The sequence below is a fragment of the Heterodontus francisci genome, chromosome 1 (genome assembly GCF_036365525.1).
Source record: "Heterodontus francisci isolate sHetFra1 chromosome 1, sHetFra1.hap1, whole genome shotgun sequence".
Taxonomy (NCBI): domain Eukaryota; kingdom Metazoa; phylum Chordata; class Chondrichthyes; order Heterodontiformes; family Heterodontidae; genus Heterodontus; species Heterodontus francisci.
This window is the reverse complement of record NC_090371.1, coordinates 58,475,584-58,488,166: the sequence shown is the minus strand read 5'-3', so window position 1 is coordinate 58,488,166 and position 12,583 is coordinate 58,475,584. Positions and strand designations below refer to the sequence as shown.

Below are 12,583 nucleotides of genomic sequence, written 5' to 3'. Positions count from 1 at the left end.
GTAAAGAATCCTGTAGGCAAGAGTGACCAAAACATGATAGCATTTCACATTCAGTTTGAGGGTGAGATATTTGTGTCTGAAACTAGTGTCTTAAACTTAAATAAAGGCAATTACAAGGGTATAAACATAGTTGGCTAAAGTGGACTGGGAAAAGGTAAGAAGGGAGAGTAACAGTGGCAGCCATTTAAGGAGTTTTTCATAACTGTCAACAAAAATATATTTCATTGAGAAAGAGTCTGTGAGGATCCACCATCTGGCTAATAAGGAAATTAAGGATGATATCAAATTGAAAGATTGAAAGAAAAGGTGTACAATGCTGTGAAGATTGGTGGTAGGTCAAAGATTGGGACATTTTAGAAACCAGCAAAGGATAGCTAAAAAGCAAAGAGAAATTAAGTGTATGAGAGTAAACGAGCAAAAAATATAAAAACAGCCAGTCAAAGCTTCTACAAGTTTATAAAAAGGAAAAGAGTAGCTAAAGTAAGCGTTGGTTTCTTAGAGGATGAGACTGGTGAATTAATAACGGGAAACAAGGAAACGGCAGAGACTTTGAACAAGTATTTTGTATCTCTCCACAATAGAAGACACAAAAAGTATCTCAAGAATAGTAGAAAATCGGCAAAAGGAAAGGAGGAACTTGAAATGATCACCGTCACTAGAGAAAAAGTACTGGGAAAACTAATGGGACTAAAGGCTGACCAGTCCCCTGGGTCTTAAAAGAAGTGCCTGCAGAGATAGTGGATGCGTCAATTGTAATATTCCAAAATTCCCCAGATTCCGGAAAGAACCCAGCGGCACTGGCAGTATAACACTAAGCCTTGTAGACCAGAAAGTCTCAAATTCACTACCTGGTCAGTTCAAGGTTAACTAATCTCATTCTGGATTTAGAAAATTCGGCCAGCATTCCCCTTCCTGATTGCTATCCAGCGACCCCTGTGAGAAAGTGCATATTCGTGAACATTGCCTGAGGACTGGGCAATGAGTCGTTTGCCAACACACTCTGCCTTGGCATACACATTAAGGACAAGGTATTCAGAACTGCTGATGCCAGTGGAACTGCCCTTCAGCAAGAGTTGGGGCTGGTTGGGGGTGAAGGACTGCTGTTTCAATGATTTGTAGAGTCATTCTGTGCAGTTAGATAGTTTTTGCCTCTTTTCCTTCAAACCTTTTTAACCAATCTTTTGGTCATCTGCCCTAATGTCATTTTATGTGGCTTGGTGTCAAATTCTGTTTGATAACACTCATGTAAAGTATCTTGGGACTTTCTTCTATGTTAAGTTCAAGTTCTTTACCTGGAACGTTTGGATATTAGGGGCAGGCTTGAGGGGCCAAATGGCCTACTCTTGCTCCTATTTCTTATGTTCTTATTGATAGGAATGGGAGGTTTGAAGTAATTATCTTCACTGTAATGTCATACAATTCAGCTTTTAATTTAAGTATTTTTATCATATAGTGAAACAACCCTGACCGCATTTGTAGCACAAGGGGGAAGAAGTGCCGATGGATATAAAATGTACAGCAAATGTGCCTGAAATTGACAATTTGCAGACCCATAACATCCCATGGTTTAATTTGAAAAAGAGCAAGGGAGTTCTTCTAGTGTCCTGCCCAATATTTACCCCTCAAGCAAAACCATTATTTGCTTCATTAACTGTGCTCCATTTAAATTTCTTTTATTCATTCTTGGGATGTGGGCATCGCTAGCCAGGCCAGCATTTATTGCCCATCCCTAATTGCCCTTGAGAAGGTGGTGGTGAGCTGCCTTCTTGAACCACTGCAGTCCTTGGTGTGTAGGTGTACCCACAGTGCTGTTAGGAAGGGAGTTCTAGGATTTTGACTCAGTGACAGTGAAGGAACGGCGAAATAGTTCCAAGTCAGGATGGCGTGTGACTTGGAGGGGAACTTGCAGGTGGTGGTGTTCCCGTGCATTTGCTGCCCTTGTCCTTCTAATTGGTAGAGGTCGCGGGTTTGGAAGGTGCTGTCTAAGGAGCCTTGGTGCATTACTGCAGTGCATCTTGTAGATAGTACACACTGCTGCCACTGTGCATCAGTGGTGGAGGGAGTGAATGTTTGTAGATGGGGTGCCAATCAAGCGGGCTGCTTTGCCCTGGATGGTGTCGAGCTTCTTGAGTGTTGTTGGAGCTGCACCCATCCAGGCAAGTGGAGAGTATTCCATCACACTCCTGACTTGTGCCTTGTAGATGGTGGACAGGCATTGGGGAGTCAGGAGGTGAGTTACTCGCCTCAGGATTGCTAGCCTCTGACCTGCTGTTGTAGCCACGGTATTTATATGGCTACTCCAGTTCAGTTTCTGGTCAATGGTAGCCCCTAGGATGCTGATAGTGGGGGATTCAGCGATGGTAATGCCGTTGAATGTCAAGGGGAGATGGTTAGATTCTCTCTTGTTGGAGATGGTCATTGCACTTGTGTGGCGCGAATGTTACTTGCCACTTATCAGCCCAAGCCTAGATATTGTCCAGGTCTTGCTGCATTTCTACACGGACTGCTTCAGTATCTGAGGAGTCGCGAATGGTGCTGAACATTGTGCAATCATCAGCAAACATCTCCACTTCTGACCTTATGATTGAAGGAAGGTCATTGATGAAGCAGCTGAAGATGGTTGGGCCTAGGACACTACGCTGAGGAACTCCTGCATGATGTCCTGGAGCTCAGATGATTGACCTCCAACAACCGCAACCATCTTCCTTTGCGCTAGGTATGACCAGCCAGTGAAGGGATTTCCCCCTGATTCCCATTGACCTCAGTTTTGCTAGGGGTCCTTGATGCCACACTCGGTCAAATGCTGCCTTGATGTCAAGGGCAGTCACTCTCACTTCACCTTATCTATTCATTCACAGGATGTGGCTACCACTGACAAGGCCAGCATTTATTGCCCATCCCTAATTGCTCTTGAGAAGGCGGTGATGTGCTGCTGCCTTTTACTGCTGCTGTCCATGTGGGGAAGGTGCTCCCCTAGTTGCTGTTAAGGAGGGAGTTCCAGGATTTTCCCCCACTTACAAATGAAGAAATGGTATTAATTTCCAAGTCAGGATGGTGTGTGGCTTGGAGAGGAACTTGCAGGTGGTGGTGTTCCCATGCAGCTATTGTCCTTGTCTTTCTGGGTTGGAAGATGCTGCAGTTGCTGCATCTTATGGATGGTACACACTGTAGACACAATGTGCCAGTGGTGCAGGGATTGAATGTTTAAGGTGCTGGATGGGGTGCCGATCAAGTGGACTGCTTTGTCAGGGACGATGTCAAGTTTCTTGAATATTGTTGGAATGACAATCACCAAGTGAAGAGTATTCCATCACCCTCCTGACTTTTTTTTATTCATTCATGGGATGTAGGTGTCACTGGTCAGGCCAGCATTTATGGCCCATCCCTAATTGCCCTTGAGAAGGTGGTGGTGAGCTGCCTTCTTGGACTGCTGCAGTCCATGTGGGGTAGGTACACCCACAGTGCTGTTAGGAAGGGAGTTCCAGGATTTTGACCCAGCGACAGTGAAGGAACGGCGATATAGTTCTAAGTCAGGATGGTGTGTGACTTGGAGGGGAACTTGCAGGTGGTGGTGTTCCCATGTATTTGCTGCCCTTGTCCTTCTAGTTGGTAGAGGTCGCGGGTTTGGAAGGTGCTGTCTAAGGAGCCTTGTAGATGCTGGAAAAATGTTGGGGAAGCAGGAGCTGAGTCACTTGGTGCAGAATAATCAGCCTCTGATTTACTCTTGTAGCCATAGCATTTATGTAGCTGGTCCAGTTACGTTTCTGCTCAAAGTTACCCCAAAGATGTTGATGGTGGGGAACGCAATGAAGGTCATACCATTGCATGTTAGGGGGAGGTGGTTGGACTCTCTTGTCAAAGATGGTCATTGTCTGGCACTTGTGCGACATGACTGTTACTTGCCCCTTATCAGCCCAAGTGTAAGTATCGCTTCAGTATCTGAGGCGCGGCAACTGCGAATGGAACACTGTACAATAGGAACATAACATAAGAAATAGGAGCAGGAGTAGACTATGTGGCCCCGAGATCCTGCTGCACCATTCAATAAGATCATGGCTGATCTAATCTTGGCTTCAACTCCATGTTCCTGCCTTTTCCCCAGAATTCTTGACTTCACTATAGTTCAAGAATCTGTCTATCTCAGCCTTGAATAGATTCAATGATTCAACCTCCACAGCTTCTGGGGTAGAGAATTCCATCGATTAATTAGATTAATTCCATAAGTTCCCTTCAAAGTCTCACACCATCCTGACTTGGAACTATGTCGCCGTTCTTTCACAGTTGCTGGGTCAAAATCCTGGAACTCCCTACCTAACAGCACTGTGGGTGTACCTACACCCCAAGCACTGTAGTGGTTCAAGAAGGTAGCTCACCACCACCTTCCCAAGGGCAATTAGGGATGGGCAATAATTGTTGGCTTAGCCCACATCCCATGAATGAGTTTTTAAAAAAAATTCTTCGGCGACCACAAAAAATATAGGGCTCAACGATTGCCGGATTTTGAAATGGTCCAGATACTGGACGCATGCATCAGTACAATGGAAAAGTTAAAGACAGGAGGAATGAGGATGAAAGCACCTTTAGCAGGCCTGGCTATTACAGCAGAAGACAGAATTGGAACAGCAAAACAGGCGAATTAATCCCAGGAATGCCCAAGGGATTGTTAATAGGTGCTTCTGGTGTGACACGAAGTATCATTATGAACTGCCCAAAGTGGAGATGCAGGGTCCACAAAATGACACAGGACACAGGATTCTGAGGCAGAAGAGGAAGACTATGAATGAATTGTACTAATCAGAAGTTTTATTCCTGCGATGAATGTGTTAGTTGTGGATTCATTCCGTTCTGCTATGTTAGATAGTGCTTGCATGTCAACAATATGTGGAGCAGATTGGTTAAAATTTATATGGATTGGATTTACTCAGTAGTGAGGATCGCGCGAGGTTAAGGAGTATAAAAGTACTATTTGCTTAAGGTATGGTGATGACAATACATTGAAGTCACTAAAGAGAGTTGTAATTCCATGTAAAATACCTGGAGTAAGCCACTTTATCAAGTATGGTGTAGTCTGTAGTGTTGAGCAAACCTTGTTTGAAAAAGTCACAAATGAAACTTTATTGGAACATGATAAGGCAATTGTTTTTGGAAAGTCAGTGTATTTGCAATTTACCCAGTCAGGGCATTATTGTATCCCCTTAACAAAACCTGATATTTCTAGTCAGAATATGAGAAAAGTATTAATGGCATCAGGTGATAAGAATCAGAGAGAATAAAAGCAAATAGTCTTAAAGTTGTCTAAAGTGGCCTAACCCGCTGGGTTGGAAGTTGCTGCATCTTATGGATGGTACACACTGTAGACACAATGTGCCAGTGGTGCAGGGATTGAATGTTTAAGGTGCTGGATGGGGTGCCAATCAAGTGGACTGCTTTGTCAGGGATGATGTCAAGTTTCTTGAATATTGTTGGAATGACAATCACCAAGTGAAGAGTATTCCATCAACCTCCTGACTTTTATTTATTCGTTCATGGGATGTGGGCGTCGCTAGCTAAGCCAGCATTTATTGCCTATCTCTAAATGCCCTTGAGAAGGTGGTGGTGAGCTGCTTTCTTGAACCACTGCAGTCCATGTGAGGTAGGTACACCCACAGTGCTGTTAGAAAGGGAGTTCCAGAATTTTGACCCAGCGACAGTGAAGGAACAGCGACATAATTCCAAGTCAGGATGGTGTGTGACTTGGAGGGGAACTTGCAGGTGGTGATGTTCCCATGCATCTGCTGCCCTTGTCCTTCTAGGTGGTAGAGGTTGCGGGTTTGGAAGGTGCTGTTTAAAGAGCCTTGGTGCGTAGCTGCAGTGCATCTTATAGATGGTACACACTGCTGCCACTGTGCGTCAGTGGTGGAGGGAGTGAATGTTTGTAGATGGGGTGCCAATCAAGCGGGCTGCTTTGTCCTAGATAGTGTCGAGCTTCTTGAGTGTTGTTAATCATGCTAGGTCATCACAAAGATGATGATATATCTGATGAAACAGAGCAATTACAACGCTTGATTGGTCATTGTCATGCAGGCCCCCACCTGCCAAGAATGAGGCACATTAATTTTGCCACATGGACATTAAATTTCAAATGGTTGCTGGGAAGAAGAGAAGGCCTACTACATGGGGTTGCAGGCCCCTGGCTGGAAGGACATTTCTGCATATTAACAGACAGTGCTTGGAACAAAGGAGATATCCCCTGACCCACCCAATACACAAAGCCAGAAGTGGTTATACCAGTCACGTGACTACCCCGCTGGCCAACTTGGGGAGTTTTAAATTGTAGAGACAGTGGCAGAAAGCTCTGTGCTCCTGGATTGAAAAGACCTCCTCTCCTCCTGTCTGCTCCAATCTCTTTCTCAAGGAACACCAAGACCCATTGAAGACACATGAACCTCGAGAGAGAAAAGTCTCCCAAAGTGAACAAAGTTTAAGAAGAATACTGGGCCCCAACGAAAAGCAAGATCAACCTACAAAGGGACTCTACAGTGAGCTCGAAGAACCGTAACAAACTCTTCAGATATTGCCTCAAACCTTTCCACTTTATTTTTCTTCTGCTCTTCCCTGTCTCTATTTGCATGTGCATATTGCATATGCATGCTAGCGTGGGTGCATTGTGTATCCGTAGGCATCAACCGAAAGATCAGGAGATTAAACAATTGGGGAAACAAGTCCAAAGTTTGGAAATAGAGAAACAGCAAAAAGCAGGAATGTTACAGCAACAAAGCTTCACTTGTTTACAGGTTAATTCACTAATGGTTAAATGTGAGCAGCAGGAGGAAGAATTGAATACTTGTACTAGGGAGAATGTAAAACTTAACCTGCACCACTGGGAGGCAGACCACTCTCAGTGTGAGCTGAAAATTTACGAACTAAAAGGGAAGTTGGGGAGGCAGCAAGCTCTGGTGTCCGCCGTTACGAGATAGGGTGAGCTCCTCTTTGACGGGAGGATGATCAGGACGCTTGTGTGTCTGATGATGAACAGATCACCCATATTCCTGTTATTACACACTCCCCCGAATGCACATCAGTCCCTGTTGCTGTCATAATGAAAGCCACTATTAAGAATGTGCAAGATACTACCTGCTGCCATGGTTTACTAAAAGCTGTTTGGCTCACTGGCATAACCAGAGAGAATTTAAAAAAAAACTAGGTTAGGGAAAATGGCTGAGGAAAAGAAAATAAGTTCAACAGCCCACAACAAAAGTCAAACTGTTGTGAGAAAGGAATGTGTGTGCGACATGTTTTGCTTTTAAGAGAATGTGCTTCAGTATTTGTGCGTTTGGATTTTGGAAGCTTCCACGAATGAGTGTCTGTTGTTATCTGTGCATGCCTGTGCTTTTTCTGCAGAGCTAAAAACTCTTTGTAGTCTGGCTGTTGACGTTAGAGCCATAAGTTTGTTATTTGCCCTGCCTATGTGTCGATATTTGTATATACGAGTTTATTTTGTGTGAAACTTGAATCATGTTTTGATTGTGAATCGGTTGAAGCTGTGTGTGTTCCTTGGGCTTGGAAATGGGAATTTACCACAAATTTTTGGCACTTTGAATTCATAACCCATTATAGGAATCAATATTTTGAAGTTGTTTGGAATTAAGAAAGTGTGAATGTGATTGTTGAGTGTGTTCATTTAATTTAAGATTGTGCACCCAGAAATTGGATATAAAAACTGAATTTCATTTTAAAGATACTCGTGTAGTGTGTTATTTTTATTTAAAAGTTAGTTTTGCAACTATGAAAAGGCACTGAAGTTTGTTTTGTATGAGATAAGCTTCAGCCTTGAAGCCTTGAAGATGTTTTGCAGAATCCAATTTCAAGTTTCAAAACAGTTTGCTTTAAAACTGCTATTGCTTTTTTTTGGAGCTTAAATTAAAGAAAGAGTCCAATGCCAGAAGAGGATGAATGATCTGCCTTGCACTGCAAAAGTACGTGGCACTCTGTATCATGGTCCCACTGAACCTGGGTGTCCCCACACAGAGTAGCACATGTGTGCCACAGCCATGCCAAAGACTGGGAGGTTGAGCAGGGATGAATGACGTGACATGAAAGGATGAAAGTATGACAGAATTCACCCTTGTCTGCAGCTCACAACATGGCACCTACATGACTGGGTCACTCAGTACTGCACACCAAGCCTTCCCCATCTTTGGACCCAGCACCCCTCTTGTTTCATGTTTCGGGTTGTTGCCTTGCCATCCTTAATCTCTGCCTCCTTGCTCCTGGGGGCAAAGAGAGCCCACAATGCCCGTGAGGCCAGTCAGACTGTTGGAGGAATGCCAGCCATGTGGACGATGACACAGGCTGAAGAGGAGGTCCTCGAACTGGCTGCGACAGATGTGGACTGTGCATTCGGTGCCGTTGAGCTCGGGCTCCTGGGTGAACATGCATCCATTTGATATACACAATGATCAGTGTGAAAATCGTGCTGTTTGACATAATTGTTACATGCTTTTCATAAAGACTGACAGTGTGCTCTTCTCATTGCATTTCGCAAGTCAACACTCTGAGTCAGCAATAGCGCTCAGGACACCTCCTGCACCTTAGAGGAAGAGACATCCTCAGAGGACACAGCGTCCCATGACACTCCCACACCTTCCACTAGCGCAGATACAGTCACCTCGATGGGAATCCGGTCGGGCTTACAATCATGTTCACAAGCTGGTGAGAGCACTGCACACGTGCCCGAGCAGCTGACTGAGGCTGAGACAGCCGAGGCCCCTGACAGTCAGAGGGCTGTGGGTGGCCAGGCCCCCGCTGAGCCCTAGGCTGCTGATGACGCTCTGTTGTGGACAGCACAGGGCATGCTGGAGCTGCAGAAGCAGTCGTGGCAACATCTGGTGAAGATGCCACAGGCCATGCACAGCCTTGAGCAGATGATGGGAGAGTCCATCCAGGCCGTGACAGGTGCCGTGTCCCAGGCACTTGAGCATATGGTGTCATACATGGAGATGGCGGTGGCCCTCCTGGTGAGCCCCATTCCATTAATATGCACTGATCTCCAATCCCTCGCCATAGCCATCAGATCCACAAATCAGTAGCAAGGTGCAAGAGGCACCAGGGGCATGGAGACTGTCCCTGCCCCTGGTCCTTCCCGGGAGAGCAGAGAGGTTCAAACTGGAGCTGGAGGAGGCGAGCCTGCGCGCCATATCTGGGGTCCACCCACAAGGTGCATCCTTTGTGGCCACCGGCCCCTCTGCTGGTGAGTCAAATTCTAGCAGCCACTAAGTCTGAGGAGAGTTGTGCAGTGATGTAGGATTCCCCCAGCCAGCCCGGGCCCTCCAGGTCTCGTGTGCACAGAAGACAAACGCCAAACTCATCCACAGCCAAAGGACAATGTGATCAGCAACCTTCTTCCAGTCAGGCTGCTAGCGCAGAAGTGGCACCACGAAGCAGCATCCGCAAGCATTTCCAAAAAACACCATGACACAAATGGAGTCCGTGCAGGTGACACAACAATGTAGAAAGATCAAAATCAAAATCTTCTTCACTAACATGTGTGTTGCTTTTGCTGTGTAAATGAAGTGTGCCAGCATGTACCGATCGTGTCTCCTCCTATTACATCATTGGCCTATCAGAAGTGTCAATGTATGGAATAACATCATTACCATGCCAGTATCACTCATGTGCATCTCCACGGATGCAGTAACGTGGACAATGGCTCAGTATGCTGCTGCCAGTAATGGTGGACGCAAAGACGTTGCAGATGCGGTCTGCTGAACAACAGGTGAAAGAGGGTGCAGTGTGGCTTGCAGCGCCCACGGTGGTTCCTATGGCATGAAGAACCTTCCATCAATAAGGCACTGCCGTGCATCCCTAGCTCGCTGCTCGCCCTGCATGCAGCGCCTGGATGCTCTCTGTCCTCCCATGCGCATTGCCTGCTGTAAGTCCTCATCATCCGAGGATGAGTCCTGCTCACGTCTGTCCTCATCCTGCAAGGCCTCCTCCCTATTGAGTGTGAAGTTGTGCAGAGCACAGCAGACAGCAATGATGCAAACTACCCTTTCCGGCTTGTACTGCAGGGCACCATCCGATCTATCCAGGCAGCGGAATTGCATTTTCAGCATGCCGATCGCCTGCTCAATGGTGGCTCCTGTAGCTCTGTGGCTAGCATTGTATCTCTCCTCTGCAGCAGTGGTGGGGTGTCTCACTGGTGTCAGGAGCCATGTCTGCAAGGGGTAGCCCTTGTCTCCAAGAAGCCACCCCTCGATGTGAGCCAGTTCAGTGAGCAACAACGGCAACTGCAACTGGCGCAGGATGAAGGTGTCATGGCAGCTGCCTGGAAAGCGGGCACATATTTGCATGAAGCGTTTCCAGTGATCACATACGAACTGCACATTGATTGAGTGGAAGCTCTTACGGTTTACTTATGCAGCTGGTCGCCTGGCGAGAGCCTTGATGGCCTCATGGGTACAGTCTATGACCCCTTGCACCCGTGGGAATCCTGTGATTGAGCTGAAACCAATGGCCGTCTGGGCCTGGCTTTCAGGGTCCGTCGTGAAGTGGACATAGGCACGGGCCCTCCAGTACAGGGCATCGGTGACCTCCCTGATGCAGCGGTGCACTGCTGACTGTGTGACCCCACAAAGGTCTCTGATGGGCCCCTGAAATGATGCAGAGGTGTAAAAATTAAGAGCCGCTGTCACTTTGAGGGCCACAGACACTGGATGTCCCCCGAAGCCCATGGGCTGCAGCTCATCGTTGAGCAGGGCACAGAGATGTGTCACCGCCTCTCTCGACATCCATAGTCGCCTCTGACACTGGCGGTCTAACATCTGCCGGTATATCATGCGGGACCTGTAGATGCACGGCGATCTGTAGTGGCGAGCTCTCCTTGGGGGGCAGCTGCTCCTCACGACCGGGGTCCTCTATGTGGGCTGCAATTGCCTGTTGGTATAACCTGTGCCACATATGGTTCCTCACAAGAAGCGGATCAATTAATATAGGGTGAACCATCCCCATCTCCAACTTGCAATTAAACTCAGTTCCTTCACTTCTTCAAAGGTACCTAACTGGGCAGAGATTGATGTTGACTGGTGCATCAGGTGCTTTCATGTATCAACTATGTGGCGTGACATGGCATTGCCCGTCTTAGCTCCCACTAAGAGTTGCACCGCATGATCACATAAAGATTGTACAAGCTGCATCGATTAGCCCACCAGACATATAAGCTTCACACGCCTATCGTTTCTGGTACTGTCCCCACATACAGGGTGACTTGAGTGCCATTGCTCCTTCACTGACAGAGGCAATCAATGGCGCAGAGCTGACAACCTTTACGAAGGGTGGAAATGCAGTGGCTCCCTACACGTCTGCAGACTTGTGCCCACTGTAATACCATCGCCCCTCCCACCTCCCTTCCAGTATGCAGAGTTGAGACCCCCGTATATCCAGACTTACCTGCACTGTGAGCGAGTACTCCTATTTCTGATGTCCTGTCGGCTTTACATATTCATGAATCGGACAGCACATGACAGCCGCCCGTTCAACGAAAAATGCAGAACTGTGGAGCGAGAGGGGGTGGAATGTGTAATCAGGAAATGTAAGTAACGCTTTTCATACGGTAATTGGGGTGCCGCCGCCAAGGGGAGGGCGGGCCGCACCGAGGTGCCACTGCAGATGGTAAAATGAGGCGGGGCCTTCTTGGCATCGGGGGCTGAGGTGGGCCTCTCACGGCATCCCCGCCATGACCCCCGAAGTCGGAGGGTTGGTAAAATCCAGCCCATGGACTCTGTAATTTTTACTGGCCTCTTTATATATTTTGTATTACAAATTTTATGTACTTGCATATCTATATATGTTTTGTATAAGCTTTTGGTAAATGACGAGTTAATTTTACCTGTGTACCTAACTGAAAAAAAATGCTTCCTATACAGTTTGAGTCAACTGGAATTACATTGTGATGTGGACTAATAACATAAACAGACAAAGGGAAAGAAAAGAACAGCTATTGAAAATTATGTAACAAGTTGTAGGATCATAGGAAATAGGAGCAGGAATAGGCCTTTCGACCCATCGAGCCTGCTCCGCCATTCAAATAGATCATGGTTGATAATATACATCTATGCCATTTTCCCCACTATCCCCATATCCCTTGATGTCATTAGTATTCAGAAATCTATCGATTTCTGTCTCGAACATGCTCAATTGAACTTCCACAGCCCTCTGGGGTATAGAATTCCACAGACTCACCACCTTCTGAGTAAAGAAATTCCTCCTCATCTCAGCCTTAAATAGCCTTCCCCTTATTCTGAGACTGTGTCCCCTTGTTCTAGACTCACCAGCCAGAGGAAACATCATATCCACATCTACCCTGTCACACCCTGTAAGAATTTTTTAAGTTGCAATGAGATCATCTCTCATTCTTCGAAACTCTGGAGAATACAGGCCCAGTTTCTGTATTCTCTCCTCATAAGACAATCCCCACGATCCCAGGGATTAGTCTGGTGAACCTCCGTTGCACTCCCTCTATGGCAAGTATATCCTTCTTAGATAAGAATACCAAAACGGTACACAATACCCCAGGTGCGGTCTCACCAAGGCTTTATACAATTGA

The 12,583-nt window shown here is 46.5% G+C and overlaps 1 protein-coding gene across 1 annotated transcript in view; it reads right to left on the bottom strand.

Moving 5' to 3' along the window:
* onecut2 (one cut homeobox 2) overlaps positions 1-12,583 on the bottom strand; it is a 193,709-nt gene that overhangs the window by 21,395 nt on the left and 159,731 nt on the right. The gene's annotated exons all lie outside the window — the stretch shown is intronic.